At 28.3% G+C, this 13,266-nt stretch overlaps 6 non-coding genes across 6 annotated transcripts; 3 read left to right on the top strand and 3 right to left on the bottom strand.

Annotated features, from left to right (window-relative positions):
* Window positions 1-4,139: 4,139 nt before the first annotated feature.
* On the bottom strand, window positions 4,140-4,267 carry LOC129957976 (U11 spliceosomal RNA). Its single transcript, XR_008783072.1, has one exon. It is a non-coding gene; the product is annotated as a U11 spliceosomal RNA (small nuclear RNA).
* Window positions 4,268-5,860: 1,593 nt separating this feature from the next.
* LOC129957965 (U6 spliceosomal RNA) lies at window positions 5,861-5,967 on the bottom strand. The gene has a single exon (XR_008783062.1). It is a non-coding gene; the product is annotated as a U6 spliceosomal RNA (small nuclear RNA).
* Window positions 5,968-6,629: 662 nt separating this feature from the next.
* Window positions 6,630-6,745, top strand: LOC129957916 (U5 spliceosomal RNA). The gene has a single exon (XR_008783016.1). It is a non-coding gene; the product is annotated as a U5 spliceosomal RNA (small nuclear RNA).
* A 3,915-nt stretch (window positions 6,746-10,660) lies between these two features.
* On the bottom strand, window positions 10,661-10,776 carry LOC129957897 (U5 spliceosomal RNA). Its single transcript, XR_008782998.1, has one exon. It is a non-coding gene; the product is annotated as a U5 spliceosomal RNA (small nuclear RNA).
* A 662-nt stretch (window positions 10,777-11,438) lies between these two features.
* LOC129957964 (U6 spliceosomal RNA) lies at window positions 11,439-11,545 on the top strand. Its single transcript, XR_008783061.1, has one exon. It is a non-coding gene; the product is annotated as a U6 spliceosomal RNA (small nuclear RNA).
* Window positions 11,546-13,138: 1,593 nt separating this feature from the next.
* LOC129957977 (U11 spliceosomal RNA) lies at window positions 13,139-13,266 on the top strand. Its single transcript, XR_008783073.1, has one exon. It is a non-coding gene; the product is annotated as a U11 spliceosomal RNA (small nuclear RNA).

Genomic DNA, 13,266 nt, shown 5'->3' with positions numbered 1-13,266 from the left:
TTTGCTTTGTATTCTTTATTAAATGTCAAAAATCATATCTAGCAAATGTATGTGCTATTCTACCCTCTTTTTTTTCTTAATTGATTAAATACATTATTGTCATATGATACATTATAAAAGATAATTTTTTTTAACATTAAGCACATTTTATTTTTTAAAACACTACATTTTAACTATTCAAGGCATTTCATCAATATTCAGCAATTTGTACTTATCGAATTATTTATTATTTAAAATGAATTAAACGAAATAAAATTTTGAACAGTTCTTTTTTTTTTAATTCAATGAATGGGCTATTGATATATTTTATATGTAAAAAGATAGTAAATTTAAATATACTTTAATATGACGTTGTATTCATAACTTTCGATTATTTTTTTATTAAGAATTTGATTTCTGAATTATTTCCATGCTGAAATTACTTTTCCAAAAAATTATTATATTTTACAAAGTACCTTAAAATTTTAGTAAATATCAAAAATCTCATGCAAAATGAGATTTTTTTTTTGTTGTTTCAAAAAAGTGTGAAAAATAGCATGTTCTAGAATTAACACTGTGCAATAAAATGTTATTATTGTTAATTATTAAGATTAGAGGACCTCAGAAAAAAAATTTAAAAAAAATGAAATTTTTCCATTGACAATGTAAAAATTTACATCTCTCATTCCTAAGTAGAATTTTTTATTAGTATTTGTTTGCATGATTCATTTTTCATTTACTTTTGTGTGTTAAAATTTTATTATCTGCTTATAAATGTCAGAATGTTCATATAAATAAAAATAATTTGACTTTATTTCTAGTTATCGATATGTTTATCCTTTTTTTAGCATTAAAATAAAGGGAGGAGGTTAAAACTGACATTTTAAGTAATTTGTTTTAAGCCAGCAGATTTATCATTTATTTTTAAATATTTTTCTTTAATTTGATATGAAAATGGATCCTAAAAGCGCTCATGCTCTCTATTGCTTTTTATATATGCAGAGCGATTCAAAAGTATTTATAAAAGTTAAATCAAGCATACAGGAACAAATCATTTTTCAGTAAAATTGGGAGGATTTTCGGTGGGACAGAATATCTAGCAGGGCATTGCCATATAATAGTTACGAAATTTTACCCCTTGACCAGAATGTAACAATTTTATTCGATCTATAGTTGATCCTTCGCGATTAATCCTAGAATGCGACTAATAACATCCAAAATCGATTTTGTATTTTAGACGTGATTTCCCCATTACATTGAAACTAAAATGTGACGCAGAAATGCAATTACAGTCACAAAATCCAAATTTTTATACATTTCAAACTTAGCTTTTTTGAGTTTTCACATTTACATGCTTCAAAGACCACAGAACGACAGACAGTTAATCTCTTGCATTTCGCTCAAAATTTGACAGGTATATCTGAACTACAAATGTTAAATCTGTATACCGAATTTTATTCATCTGGCTCTCTTCGGATAGTTGTTATTGTGTTAACTTATATTCGAGTAGCCGCATCAACAGACTCCCTGAAAGGATTTTATTCAAAATTTGATAAAAATGTTGAATAAAATAAAAAAACCATATTTCAAATTTTATCCGTCTAGATCAAAGCGGTTTTGAGTTATTTTCGATACAGAGTGGCAGACATTTTCCAAAAATGGGTTTTTCGAACTTGGGGAGATCTAAAACATGGAGATAAGTCAAAATCTCGATTTCGAATTTTTAGATGATTACAATATTTTTCTCTGTATTATGATAAAATGAAAACAGCACAATGTAGAAAGACGCATAAAAATTATTTCAGATTAAAAGTACTATAAAATAGATACTTTTAAACAAGTGATAGATTCATTCGTTGAATACCTTGCATGCTAACACAATATGACTCCTTTTCTATTTCGTAATATAGTGAAGAAAACTGAGGATGGATTTTAAATGGTTCCATTTAAAATCCATTGGGCCAAAAAATTAAATGCGCATCCTATCTAATGATAAATTTGTATGTCTTATTTCATTCTTCAAGGTTTTTTTTTTTTTTTTTAGTTACTGTGTTCGCACAGATAACCTTACAGACCTATTCCGCCTGAAATTCTTCAGAAATCTGCAAATTCCCGTAGAATTAACGTTAAAAAAGAACCACATGAGAAATTTCATGCCTGTAGTGCTTTTAAATTATCATGATCACAGACAGATATAATTCTAAAATTGTGTTTTTTGGACTCGGAAATTTATTCAAAAATCGAAGTCGATTCTTTTCTTTTTTGTGTCGTACGATTGGTAGAAGTACTGAAATTCAGCTCAGAATTTAACAAATCCTGCGATTAAGATTCCTTGGAAGACGCTTAGGAAAAAGGAGTTTGACAAATTCTTCAAGTCAATTCTTCTGTGTTTTGTACGTTTGGAAGCTTTTCTAAACATGTAGCATCTTTGAAGGTGGTCTAAATAACAATTTAAATCTTATTTATCAGGAAATATTGTATAACATTCAATTATATATATAGGTGGCTTCGAAAATTTCAAAATAAGGCAACTCAATTTATGTTAAGGATAAATTTTAAGCATTTTTCTTCTAAAGCTGTCTAATGCATTCATATTAGACGAAAATCATTAATAAAAACAACTGTTGATGAAGGCTCTAGATGGACAATATGTCTCTCAGACTTTGTAAATAAATATTTTCAATTTGACAAATATAATTTCATATACTGTTCAGATGTACTTAACAAGTCATGCAAAGCACTAAATGTAAAAGTGAGTCTTGCAAATGTCAATTAACTGGAAAAATTTTTCAACAATATTTGATATTAATTTGAATAAATTATAGGATGTGGTCAATATAATTCAATCAATGAAAGCACAAAAGCCAGTTCTTTGAAAGAACAGCTAAACAAACAAAAGCAAAATAAATCTCGACGGCTTCAGACTTTTTGGCAACTGCTTACTCTGCCTGTTTAATAATCCAGTCACATATTGCTTGCATTCTAAAAGAGAATTACAGAACTGTCAGTTCGACCGTCTACAATTTTATAAATCTTAACGCCAGATTTATACATCTGCTTTTCATGATACGAACTTTCTTTCTCTAACGCATTCTTTAACGGAGGAGTAATGGCAGATTTGCGCCATCTATCGGGTTATGGAATTATTATTTTCCAACACACCGAATTACCCTCCTCTCTGCTGCAATTCAAATAAATAAATCAACTTTTATTTTTAATTCTGATTATTATTACATGTTAAAACTAATATAGTTAGAGTAGACCTTCATATTTTGTGGTAGATTGACTTTTAAACTGGCTTATCCAATCCAGTTTTGTATAATATGTAATATTTTACTGTCTTGCGAGAGAAGAAATTTTATTAGCCTTGTATATTGAAAATCCATATCAATTAGGTAATAAAAGTGTTATTCTTCAACCATGACTTAAGAATTTGATTAAAACAGCAGATAATATTCAATCATTTTCTCAAACAATCCTCCATCTAAACCATTTTAGATATAAGAATCGCCAAATGTTATGATAAATTATAATCTCAGGTAATTCATAATTTCAGAGAACCAATTCCACAAAAGCGGAATGTAGATGTTCGTGCAATGGTAAAGCATAGAGTTTTCGTGATTAACAGATGGCGCTGCAACCCAAAGATGAAGACTATTGCTAGATTCATTTTTGGACTGTAGCGCCATCTGTTAATTACGAAGCCTCTATATATTATCACTGCACTAAAAATTGGAATTGGTTTTCTGAAATTATGAATTACCTGACATTGGTGAGCCTTCATCCTTTCGCCAATTGGTTCATTTTAATTGATGTAAATAATTAGCTTGGGAGTAATTCATATTACCACTGTTATGATGGATTGTTTACCTATTTCTATATATTAGCAAGAAAAATTATTATTTTAAAAGGAAAGTATAATGTTTCTAATATAAATAGGTATATTATTCATTATTACTTGAAAATACGATTCCTTCATCTCTTCTCGACTCCTTAAATTTAAAAATGCAAATTTGCATCAATCAAGGTATGAATTCACGTTAAAAGCTATTCATTCATCAAGATGAAAAAGAATCTAAGTGCATCAGATTTACAGATGAAGTACGCACATTAATTCCCACTACATATAGCTTGAACACGTTCTTCCATATCAATATAACAGAGGCGCCAAATGCAATGGCAATCAGCAGCCCCCGTTTCCAAAAATTATGTGTCCAGAATCTCTTGCTAGCGATTCTGCACAGCCCCAGAGAGACTGCGTGCCATTTAGCAGGCAAACACCCTTTTTAAACCAATAATACGATTGCGGAATGTTATATATAATTTGCGTATACTTTTACAGTGGTAATTAAAGCTACTGTTTCTTGTATTTTAATTTTGCATTACTATCTCTGACAATGAGTCAATAGGTAATTCAAGAAGCAATAAATAATGGAATAATTAACAGGGAATATAAATTGAAAAGCATTTATAATTCTTATTCTAGCGTAAAAAGCATTTTTATAGAATATATTCGTATGAAACGTTCATTAATTTAGAAGTTCGAAAACTGATATAAATGAAAATTTATCATGACATGATTTGAATACTAAATATTAGGGAATCAGGAGAAAAATGTATTTAAAATGCAGAAATTTAAGCAAAGCAGTTGCTCTTACTTATTTTTTTTTTTTTTTTCGCTTATAAATCAAATACAAACTTAAAAGACATAATACTTCATTGAAAGTAAAAGATAAAATTTAATTGTGAGCTTAGCTTTCTTTTACCCTGAATTGTTTTTCCTCTTTTATTTTAAATAAAAATTTTATTTGTGAAAAGTTAAAGATAAAATTAAATTGTTTTAAGAAAAATGCCAGAATATAATCGGAAGTAAGGGGAGAATAAATAAGTGCTCTAAGAAATTAAGAGTTGTCTGATAACAAACTCTCTACTAAGGAGTTTATTGATTTGCTGCTATATCATTGAGGTTTAGGATGATAATTTTTTTTTTTTTTTTTTTTTTTTTCCTATTTTAAATTTTGTTTTTGAAGAATTTTTTTATAATTTTTTTTCTTCAACAACCTTAGAAGACAGATGGTTCTGTAGCTTCGAAAGAATTTTTATTTTTGCCAGGTTTGTTAAAATGATGCTTGCTTGTAGAGGGGAAATAATTTAGAAAGTATTTATTGAATGAATTTTGTTATAAATGTGTGTTCTGGGAGAGTGCTTCAGTCACAATTTTGTCTGAACCTGAGGTTTTGTGGATTTTCAGCTTTGCAATGATGGTTACGATTTCAGTAAGAGAGGTTAATGGTGTAGTTCATGAATTGCATCATTTGTGTTTGTGTAAAAACTCTTGCGAACGTACTTAAGTTTCTAAAAAAATTGATTTGGTAGTAACCAACCTTGGAATGATGTTTTTACAGAAGTAACCATCCAATTCTTTTTCCAAGTTTTCAATGAAACTATCGTCCTAATGTTTAATATTTTCTTTGAAAAATTCTCCAAAAGATCCCTGAAAACATCAAATATTTCAGCACAGGCTAAAACAAGTTATCTTGGACCTAGAATGTCGTAAATCGGAATTATTGTAATATAAATTTGAAAAAAAAACAAACAAAACAATTAAAGAAGTTTTTGTTGTCTCATATTTGTAATCACATTTTACCTTTTTTCAACAATTGAATATGAAGGCCGGCCACAATTAATTCCTTTAGATGCAAATCATTCAGTGAATTTTCATTTTGTTTTTGAATCAGAATTTAGTTCAAATTACAGTTTAAAACATTAAATTTTTCTAACTTTTATGGCAAATCATCTTTCCGCTCATCCAAAATTAAATAAATAACGAATATCGCCGATGCGAAATTCGTTAGAGCTGCTTGTAAATTTAGGGAAAGAAAAAAATGTGGAACGCTTCACGATTTTGCGTGTCATCCTTGCGCAGGGGCCATGCTAATCTTCTCTGTATCGTTCCAATTTTAGTATATGTACTGCCGAAGCGAGTACATTTTTTAATGAAACTAGCCTTCTATTTATAGTACAAATAATTTACAAAACAGTTATAGTGGTAATTAAGTAGAGCATTTTCGAATGTTTCCTTATCATTATGATTAATAAACAACTAAAATCGCTTTATCATCATTTTACATTCTTCAAAACTCCTATAATTCCATAAAATAATGTAATCTTTTTTTCCAAGAATAGAATAGAATCACTGAACTGAAATTTAAATTTGCACAAAGTTGGTGAATAGCGCGTGCGCTTGTGAGCGAAAATTATGTCCCTACTGAAATGTGACACTCGCGATTTCTGACGTGAATACTTTGCTCCTTCTTGATGTCCGATATCAGAAACGTATCAACACAACAGAATCAATGGAAAGAAAATTTTAAAACAATTTTTGATAGAGAGTAACTAGTTGATAATCGTAAGTTATGATTCAAGGTTATAGAAAATTTATTAATATTTCATCTATATTATAAATGAAATATTCTTTAATTCCTCGAAAAGAGTTTTAAAATTTAAAACAGAAGTTTATTTATAGAAAACTTATATTTTATATATAATCATCAAATATTTTCGACTCCGAAAGAAAAAAGTGAACTTTTAACTACCACTTTTAAAAATAAGGAAAGGCATATATATAATTTCAGATGCTTTTGGTAGGTATGCTCTGGTTTCTCTTCAATATCGTGCTAATCTTTCGCCTTTTACTAAAGATTACCATGGAGAGGAACAACTTAATGAGCCCACTCCAATTTTTGGAATTCCGCTGCGGTGGGATTTATAATTAAAGAATAAGACACACACCTTCTTCACTAGTAGGTACACTTTCACTAAAGTAATTCCTATTGACAGTGGCGCCGCTTCATACAGCGCGCGAACGGGGGAAAGAGAAATAGCTCTGACATTAATCTTTATAACGATATAAGCTACTTTAGTTTTGAAAGAATAATACAAATCTCAAGAACGATCCGTTATTAGTGTTCCTATCAAATAGTATTTTTAATTTAATTCTGGAAGGGTCCAGTGTTCTTGATTTAAAGTAATAATCAAGGTAGACTTTGAAAGCTCTGGAATAAAAATTCAATGTTCTTGACTTATAGCAGATACAGGCAAATTCTAGGAAACTGCAACTGAGTGATTCAGTACCTAAAAAATAAACGAATTTTGATAAGGGTCAAATTAGGCAACGTCAATTTCTTTTTTAAATAAATACCATTACAAAACATAGATAAGAATTTTACTTTTCTAGTCTAAGATTTATTTTAAATAAAGCTGCTCAAATTAATCCATAAGATCTCTTTTAATGAGCTACCTTTTCAGAAAATTTAATCAACACCTTATTTCAAAATTAAATTCCCTATGAAATGATTAATTTTTAGATTACATATCTTTGAAATATCTCTTTTTTAATTATATAAAAGAGGAAAAATGAAATAAATCCTTTAAAAAGTTATTAAAAAACATTTTTAATTTAAAAATTATTAAAAACAATCAGTATATGTTTGAAGAGTTAATGTAGTGGCTTTTAAGCAGATTTCGAGAAACAGAAGTAAAATGAAAAAATTAATATTGTGAGTAGTTTCCTTATCTGGATTGCAAGTTTTTTTTTTTTTTTTTTTTTTTAGGTTTAAATAATTTAATTATTAACACACAAAATATTTCTAAAAGAAATTGAAATTCATATTGAAGTAAATATCTGAATAAATGTATCAAAATATTGTTTGGAAAAAATACTCAGAATGATTTTTATTTCATTTTAAAACAATTTTATTTAAGATTTTTGAGAATTTATAACTTTTGCACACTTGTCAGGTAATAATATAATAACTTAGTATTGAAAGAGTAATATGAAATTAATATTAAAATTTATTGATTGATAAATTATTCCAGAAAAGTAGCTTCAGAAGTCCATAATATTAATAAAATAGAAATATTCGAATATAAGTGATTTATTAAAAGTAGTGAAAAGACAAGACATATTCATCCGTATGATGAAAAAATAAGCAAAATTCATTAGGAATTATCGATTGTAAAATAATGAGAAGAATTTTCTTTATGCACAAATTAAAATATAATTTAAAATATTAAGACGTTATCATTCATTTAAACTTTGAAACACGTGTAAATATGTCGCCATCTTCTCGTATAAGATTGCAGTATATTCACTGAACAATTCATTATTTCTAATGCATTTTGCTTATTCTTTTAATATCAAAATTAATCAAATAAAAAGTCCATTGATTCGTAATTAAAATCCAAGATGCACGTAAATTGGTTTATGCTCGCATGGTGGCGCTGCGATCGGTTATTACTTCCACTCTTAAGGGAAACTCAACCTATGCTTCGCTGTAGTTAAGGTTTGCTCGAATAAATAATACATTGGGAAACTGCAGTATTGGTTACTTGTGGTGATACAAAAACATCAGCTTCAGATGGAGGTTATGTCCTATCATGAAAAAAAATCGTTGAAAGACCTGAGTTGAAGTAGCTGACATGAATTGTGAGAAAGACTTTGGGTGCAAAGAATCGACACTTTAGATCAAGTATATTTATTTCTTCAAGAAATAATGCCACAGTTTCAATTTCAAGATTTAATGTATGATCAGCGGTTTCAACCGAACACCCAGAATTACAAACCGAAGGCATTACTGCCATATTTTATTGTGTTAAGCCTCGGTTCGGTAAATATCATAATCTAAATCTGTTAATAGACATTTTGCAGACGATTCCTTTTCAGACATTTAATAACTGCAACTATTTTTATTTCTGTTAAAATATTATTAAAAAGTAAAAGCAAAGGATTTTTTTCTTTGATAAACATATTTTGTTAATATTATTTCGTTTATTTTTTGTATAATAGCTGATGATCAATTGTAAACCTTGATAAAATGAAATAAGAAATAAAAAAAAAAAGAAATAAATATACTTGATCTAAAGTGTCGATTCTTTGCACCCAAAGTCTTTCTCACAATTCATGTCAGCTACTTCAACTCAGGTCTTTCAACGATTTTTTTTCATGATAGGACATAACCTCCATCTGAAGCTGATGTTTTTGTATCACCACAAGTAACCAATACTGCAGTTTCCCAATGTATTATTTATTCGAGCAAACCTTAACTACAGCGAAGCATAGGTTGAGTTTCCCTTAAGAGTGGAAGTAATAACCGATCGCAGCGCCACCATGCGAGCATAAACCAATTTACGTGCATCTTGGATTTTAATTACGAATCAATGGACTTTTTATTTGATTAATTTTGATATTAAAAGAATAAGCAAAATGCATTAGAAATAATGAATTGTTCAGTGAATATACTGCAATCTTATACGAGAAGATGGCGACATATTTACACGTGTTTCAAAGTTTAAATGAATGATAACGTCTTAATATTTTAAATTATATTTTAATTTGTGCATAAAGAAAATTCTTCTCATTATTTTACAATCGATAATTCCTAATGAATTTTGCTTATTTTTTCATCATACGGATGAATATGTCTTGTCTTTTCACTACTTTTAATAAATCACTTATATTCGAATATTTCTATTTTATTAATATTATGGACTTCTGAAGCTACTTTTCTGGAATAATTTATCAATCAATAAATTTTAATATTAATTTCATATTACTCTTTCAATACTAAGTTATTATATTATTACCTGACAAGTGTGCAAAAGTTATAAATTCTCAAAAATCTTAAATAAAATTGTTTTAAAATGAAATAAAAATCATTCTGAGTATTTTTTCCAAACAATATTTTGATACATTTATTCAGATATTTACTTCAATATGAATTTCAATTTCTTTTAGAAATATTTTGTGTGTTGATAATTAAATTATTTAAACCTAAAAAAAAAAAAAAAAAAAAAAAAACTTGCAATCCAGATAAGGAAACTACTCACAATATTAATTTTTTCATTTTACTTCTGTTTCTCGAAATCTGCTTAAAAGCCACTACATTAACTCTTCAAACATATACTGATTGTTTTTAATAATTTTTAAATTAAAAATGTTTTTTAATAACTTTTTAAAGGATTTATTTCATTTTTCCTCTTTTATATAATTAAAAAAGAGATATTTCAAAGATATGTAATCTAAAAATTAATCATTTCATAGGGAATTTAATTTTGAAATAAGGTGTTGATTAAATTTTCTGAAAAGGTAGCTCATTAAAAGAGATCTTATGGATTAATTTGAGCAGCTTTATTTAAAATAAATCTTAGACTAGAAAAGTAAAATTCTTATCTATGTTTTGTAATGGTATTTATTTAAAAAAGAAATTGACGTTGCCTAATTTGACCCTTATCAAAATTCGTTTATTTTTTAGGTACTGAATCACTCAGTTGCAGTTTCCTAGAATTTGCCTGTATCTGCTATAAGTCAAGAACATTGAATTTTTATTCCAGAGCTTTCAAAGTCTACCTTGATTATTACTTTAAATCAAGAACACTGGACCCTTCCAGAATTAAATTAAAAATACTATTTGATAGGAACACTAATAACGGATCGTTCTTGAGATTTGTATTATTCTTTCAAAACTAAAGTAGCTTATATCGTTATAAAGATTAATGTCAGAGCTAATTCTCTTTCCCCCGTTCGCGCGCTTTATGAAGCGGCGCCACTGTCAATAGGAATTACTTTAGTGAAAGTGTACCTACTAGTGAAGAAGGTGTGTGTCTTATTCTTTAATTATAAATCCCACCGAAGCGGGATTCCAAAAATTGGAGTAGGCTCATTAAGTTGTTCCTCTCCACGGTAATCTTTAGTAAAAGGCGAAAGATTAGCACGATATTGAAGAGAAACCAGAGCATACCTACCAAAAGCATCTGAAATTATATATATGCCTTTACTTATTTTTAAAAGTGGTAGTTAAAAGTTCACTTTTTTCTTTCGGAGTCGAAAATATTTGATGATTATATATAAAATATAAGTTTTCTATAAATAAACTTCTGTTTTAAATTTTAAAACTCTTTTCGAGGAATTAAAGAATATTTCATTTATAATATAGATGAAATATTAATAAATTTTCTATAACCTTGAATCATAACTTACGATTATCAACTAGTTACTCTCTATCAAAAATTGTTTTAAAATTTTCTTTCCATTGATTCTGTTGTGTTGATACGTTTCTGATATCGGACATCAAGAAGGAGCAAAGTATTCACGTCAGAAATCGCGAGTGTCACATTTCAGTAGGGACATAATTTTCGCTCACAAGCGCACGCGCTATTCACCAACTTTGTGCAAATTTAAATTTCAGTTCAGTGATTCTATTCTATTCTTGGAAAAAAAGATTACATTATTTTATGGAATTATAGGAGTTTTGAAGAATGTAAAATGATGATAAAGCGATTTTAGTTGTTTATTAATCATAATGATAAGGAAACATTCGAAAATGCTCTACTTAATTACCACTATAACTGTTTTGTAAATTATTTGTACTATAAATAGAAGGCTAGTTTCATTAAAAAATGTACTCGCTTCGGCAGTACATATACTAAAATTGGAACGATACAGAGAAGATTAGCATGGCCCCTGCGCAAGGATGACACGCAAAATCGTGAAGCGTTCCACATTTTTTTCTTTCCCTAAATTTACAAGCAGCTCTAACGAATTTCGCATCGGCGATATTCGTTATTTATTTAATTTTGGATGAGCGGAAAGATGATTTGCCATAAAAGTTAGAAAAATTTAATGTTTTAAACTGTAATTTGAACTAAATTCTGATTCAAAAACAAAATGAAAATTCACTGAATGATTTGCATCTAAAGGAATTAATTGTGGCCGGCCTTCATATTCAATTGTTGAAAAAAGGTAAAATGTGATTACAAATATGAGACAACAAAAACTTCTTTAATTGTTTTGTTTGTTTGTTTTTCAAATTTATATTACAATAATTCCGATTTACGACATTCTAGGTCCAAGATAACTTGTTTTAGCCTGTGCTGAAATATTTGATGTTTTCAGGGATCTTTTGGAGAATTTTTCAAAGAAAATATTAAACATTAGGACGATAGTTTCATTGAAAACTTGGAAAAAGAATTGGATGGTTACTTCTGTAAAAACATCATTCCAAGGTTGGTTACTACCAAATCAATTTTTTTAGAAACTTAAGTACGTTCGCAAGAGTTTTTACACAAACACAAATGATGCAATTCATGAACTACACCATTAACCTCTCTTACTGAAATCGTAACCATCATTGCAAAGCTGAAAATCCACAAAACCTCAGGTTCAGACAAAATTGTGACTGAAGCACTCTCCCAGAACACACATTTATAACAAAATTCATTCAATAAATACTTTCTAAATTATTTCCCCTCTACAAGCAAGCATCATTTTAACAAACCTGGCAAAAATAAAAATTCTTTCGAAGCTACAGAACCATCTGTCTTCTAAGGTTGTTGAAGAAAAAAAATTATAAAAAAATTCTTCAAAAACAAAATTTAAAATAGGAAAAAAAAAAAAAAAAAAAAAAAATTATCATCCTAAACCTCAATGATATAGCAGCAAATCAATAAACTCCTTAGTAGAGAGTTTGTTATCAGACAACTCTTAATTTCTTAGAGCACTTATTTATTCTCCCCTTACTTCCGATTATATTCTGGCATTTTTCTTAAAACAATTTAATTTTATCTTTAACTTTTCACAAATAAAATTTTTATTTAAAATAAAAGAGGAAAAACAATTCAGGGTAAAAGAAAGCTAAGCTCACAATTAAATTTTATCTTTTACTTTCAATGAAGTATTATGTCTTTTAAGTTTGTATTTGATTTATAAGCGAAAAAAAAAAAAAAAAATAAGTAAGAGCAACTGCTTTGCTTAAATTTCTGCATTTTAAATACATTTTTCTCCTGATTCCCTAATATTTAGTATTCAAATCATGTCATGATAAATTTTCATTTATATCAGTTTTCGAACTTCTAAATTAATGAACGTTTCATACGAATATATTCTATAAAAATGCTTTTTACGCTAGAATAAGAATTATAAATGCTTTTCAATTTATATTCCCTGTTAATTATTCCATTATTTATTGCTTCTTGAATTACCTATTGACTCATTGTCAGAGATAGTAATGCAAAATTAAAATACAAGAAACAGTAGCTTTAATTACCACTGTAAAAGTATACGCAAATTATATATAACATTCCGCAATCGTATTATTGGTTTAAAAAGGGTGTTTACCTGCTAAATGGCACGCAGTCTCTCTGGGGCTGTGCAGAATCGCTAGCAAGAGATTCTGGACACATAATTTTTGGAAACGGGGGCTGCTGATTGCCATTGCATTTGGCGCCTCT

This window comes from Argiope bruennichi, chromosome 11 (assembly GCF_947563725.1).
Source record: "Argiope bruennichi chromosome 11, qqArgBrue1.1, whole genome shotgun sequence".
In the NCBI taxonomy this organism is placed as follows: Eukaryota; Metazoa; Arthropoda; class Arachnida; order Araneae; family Araneidae; genus Argiope; species Argiope bruennichi.
Note: the sequence above shows the minus strand (reverse complement) of the source record. Positions and strands in the feature narration are given on the sequence as shown.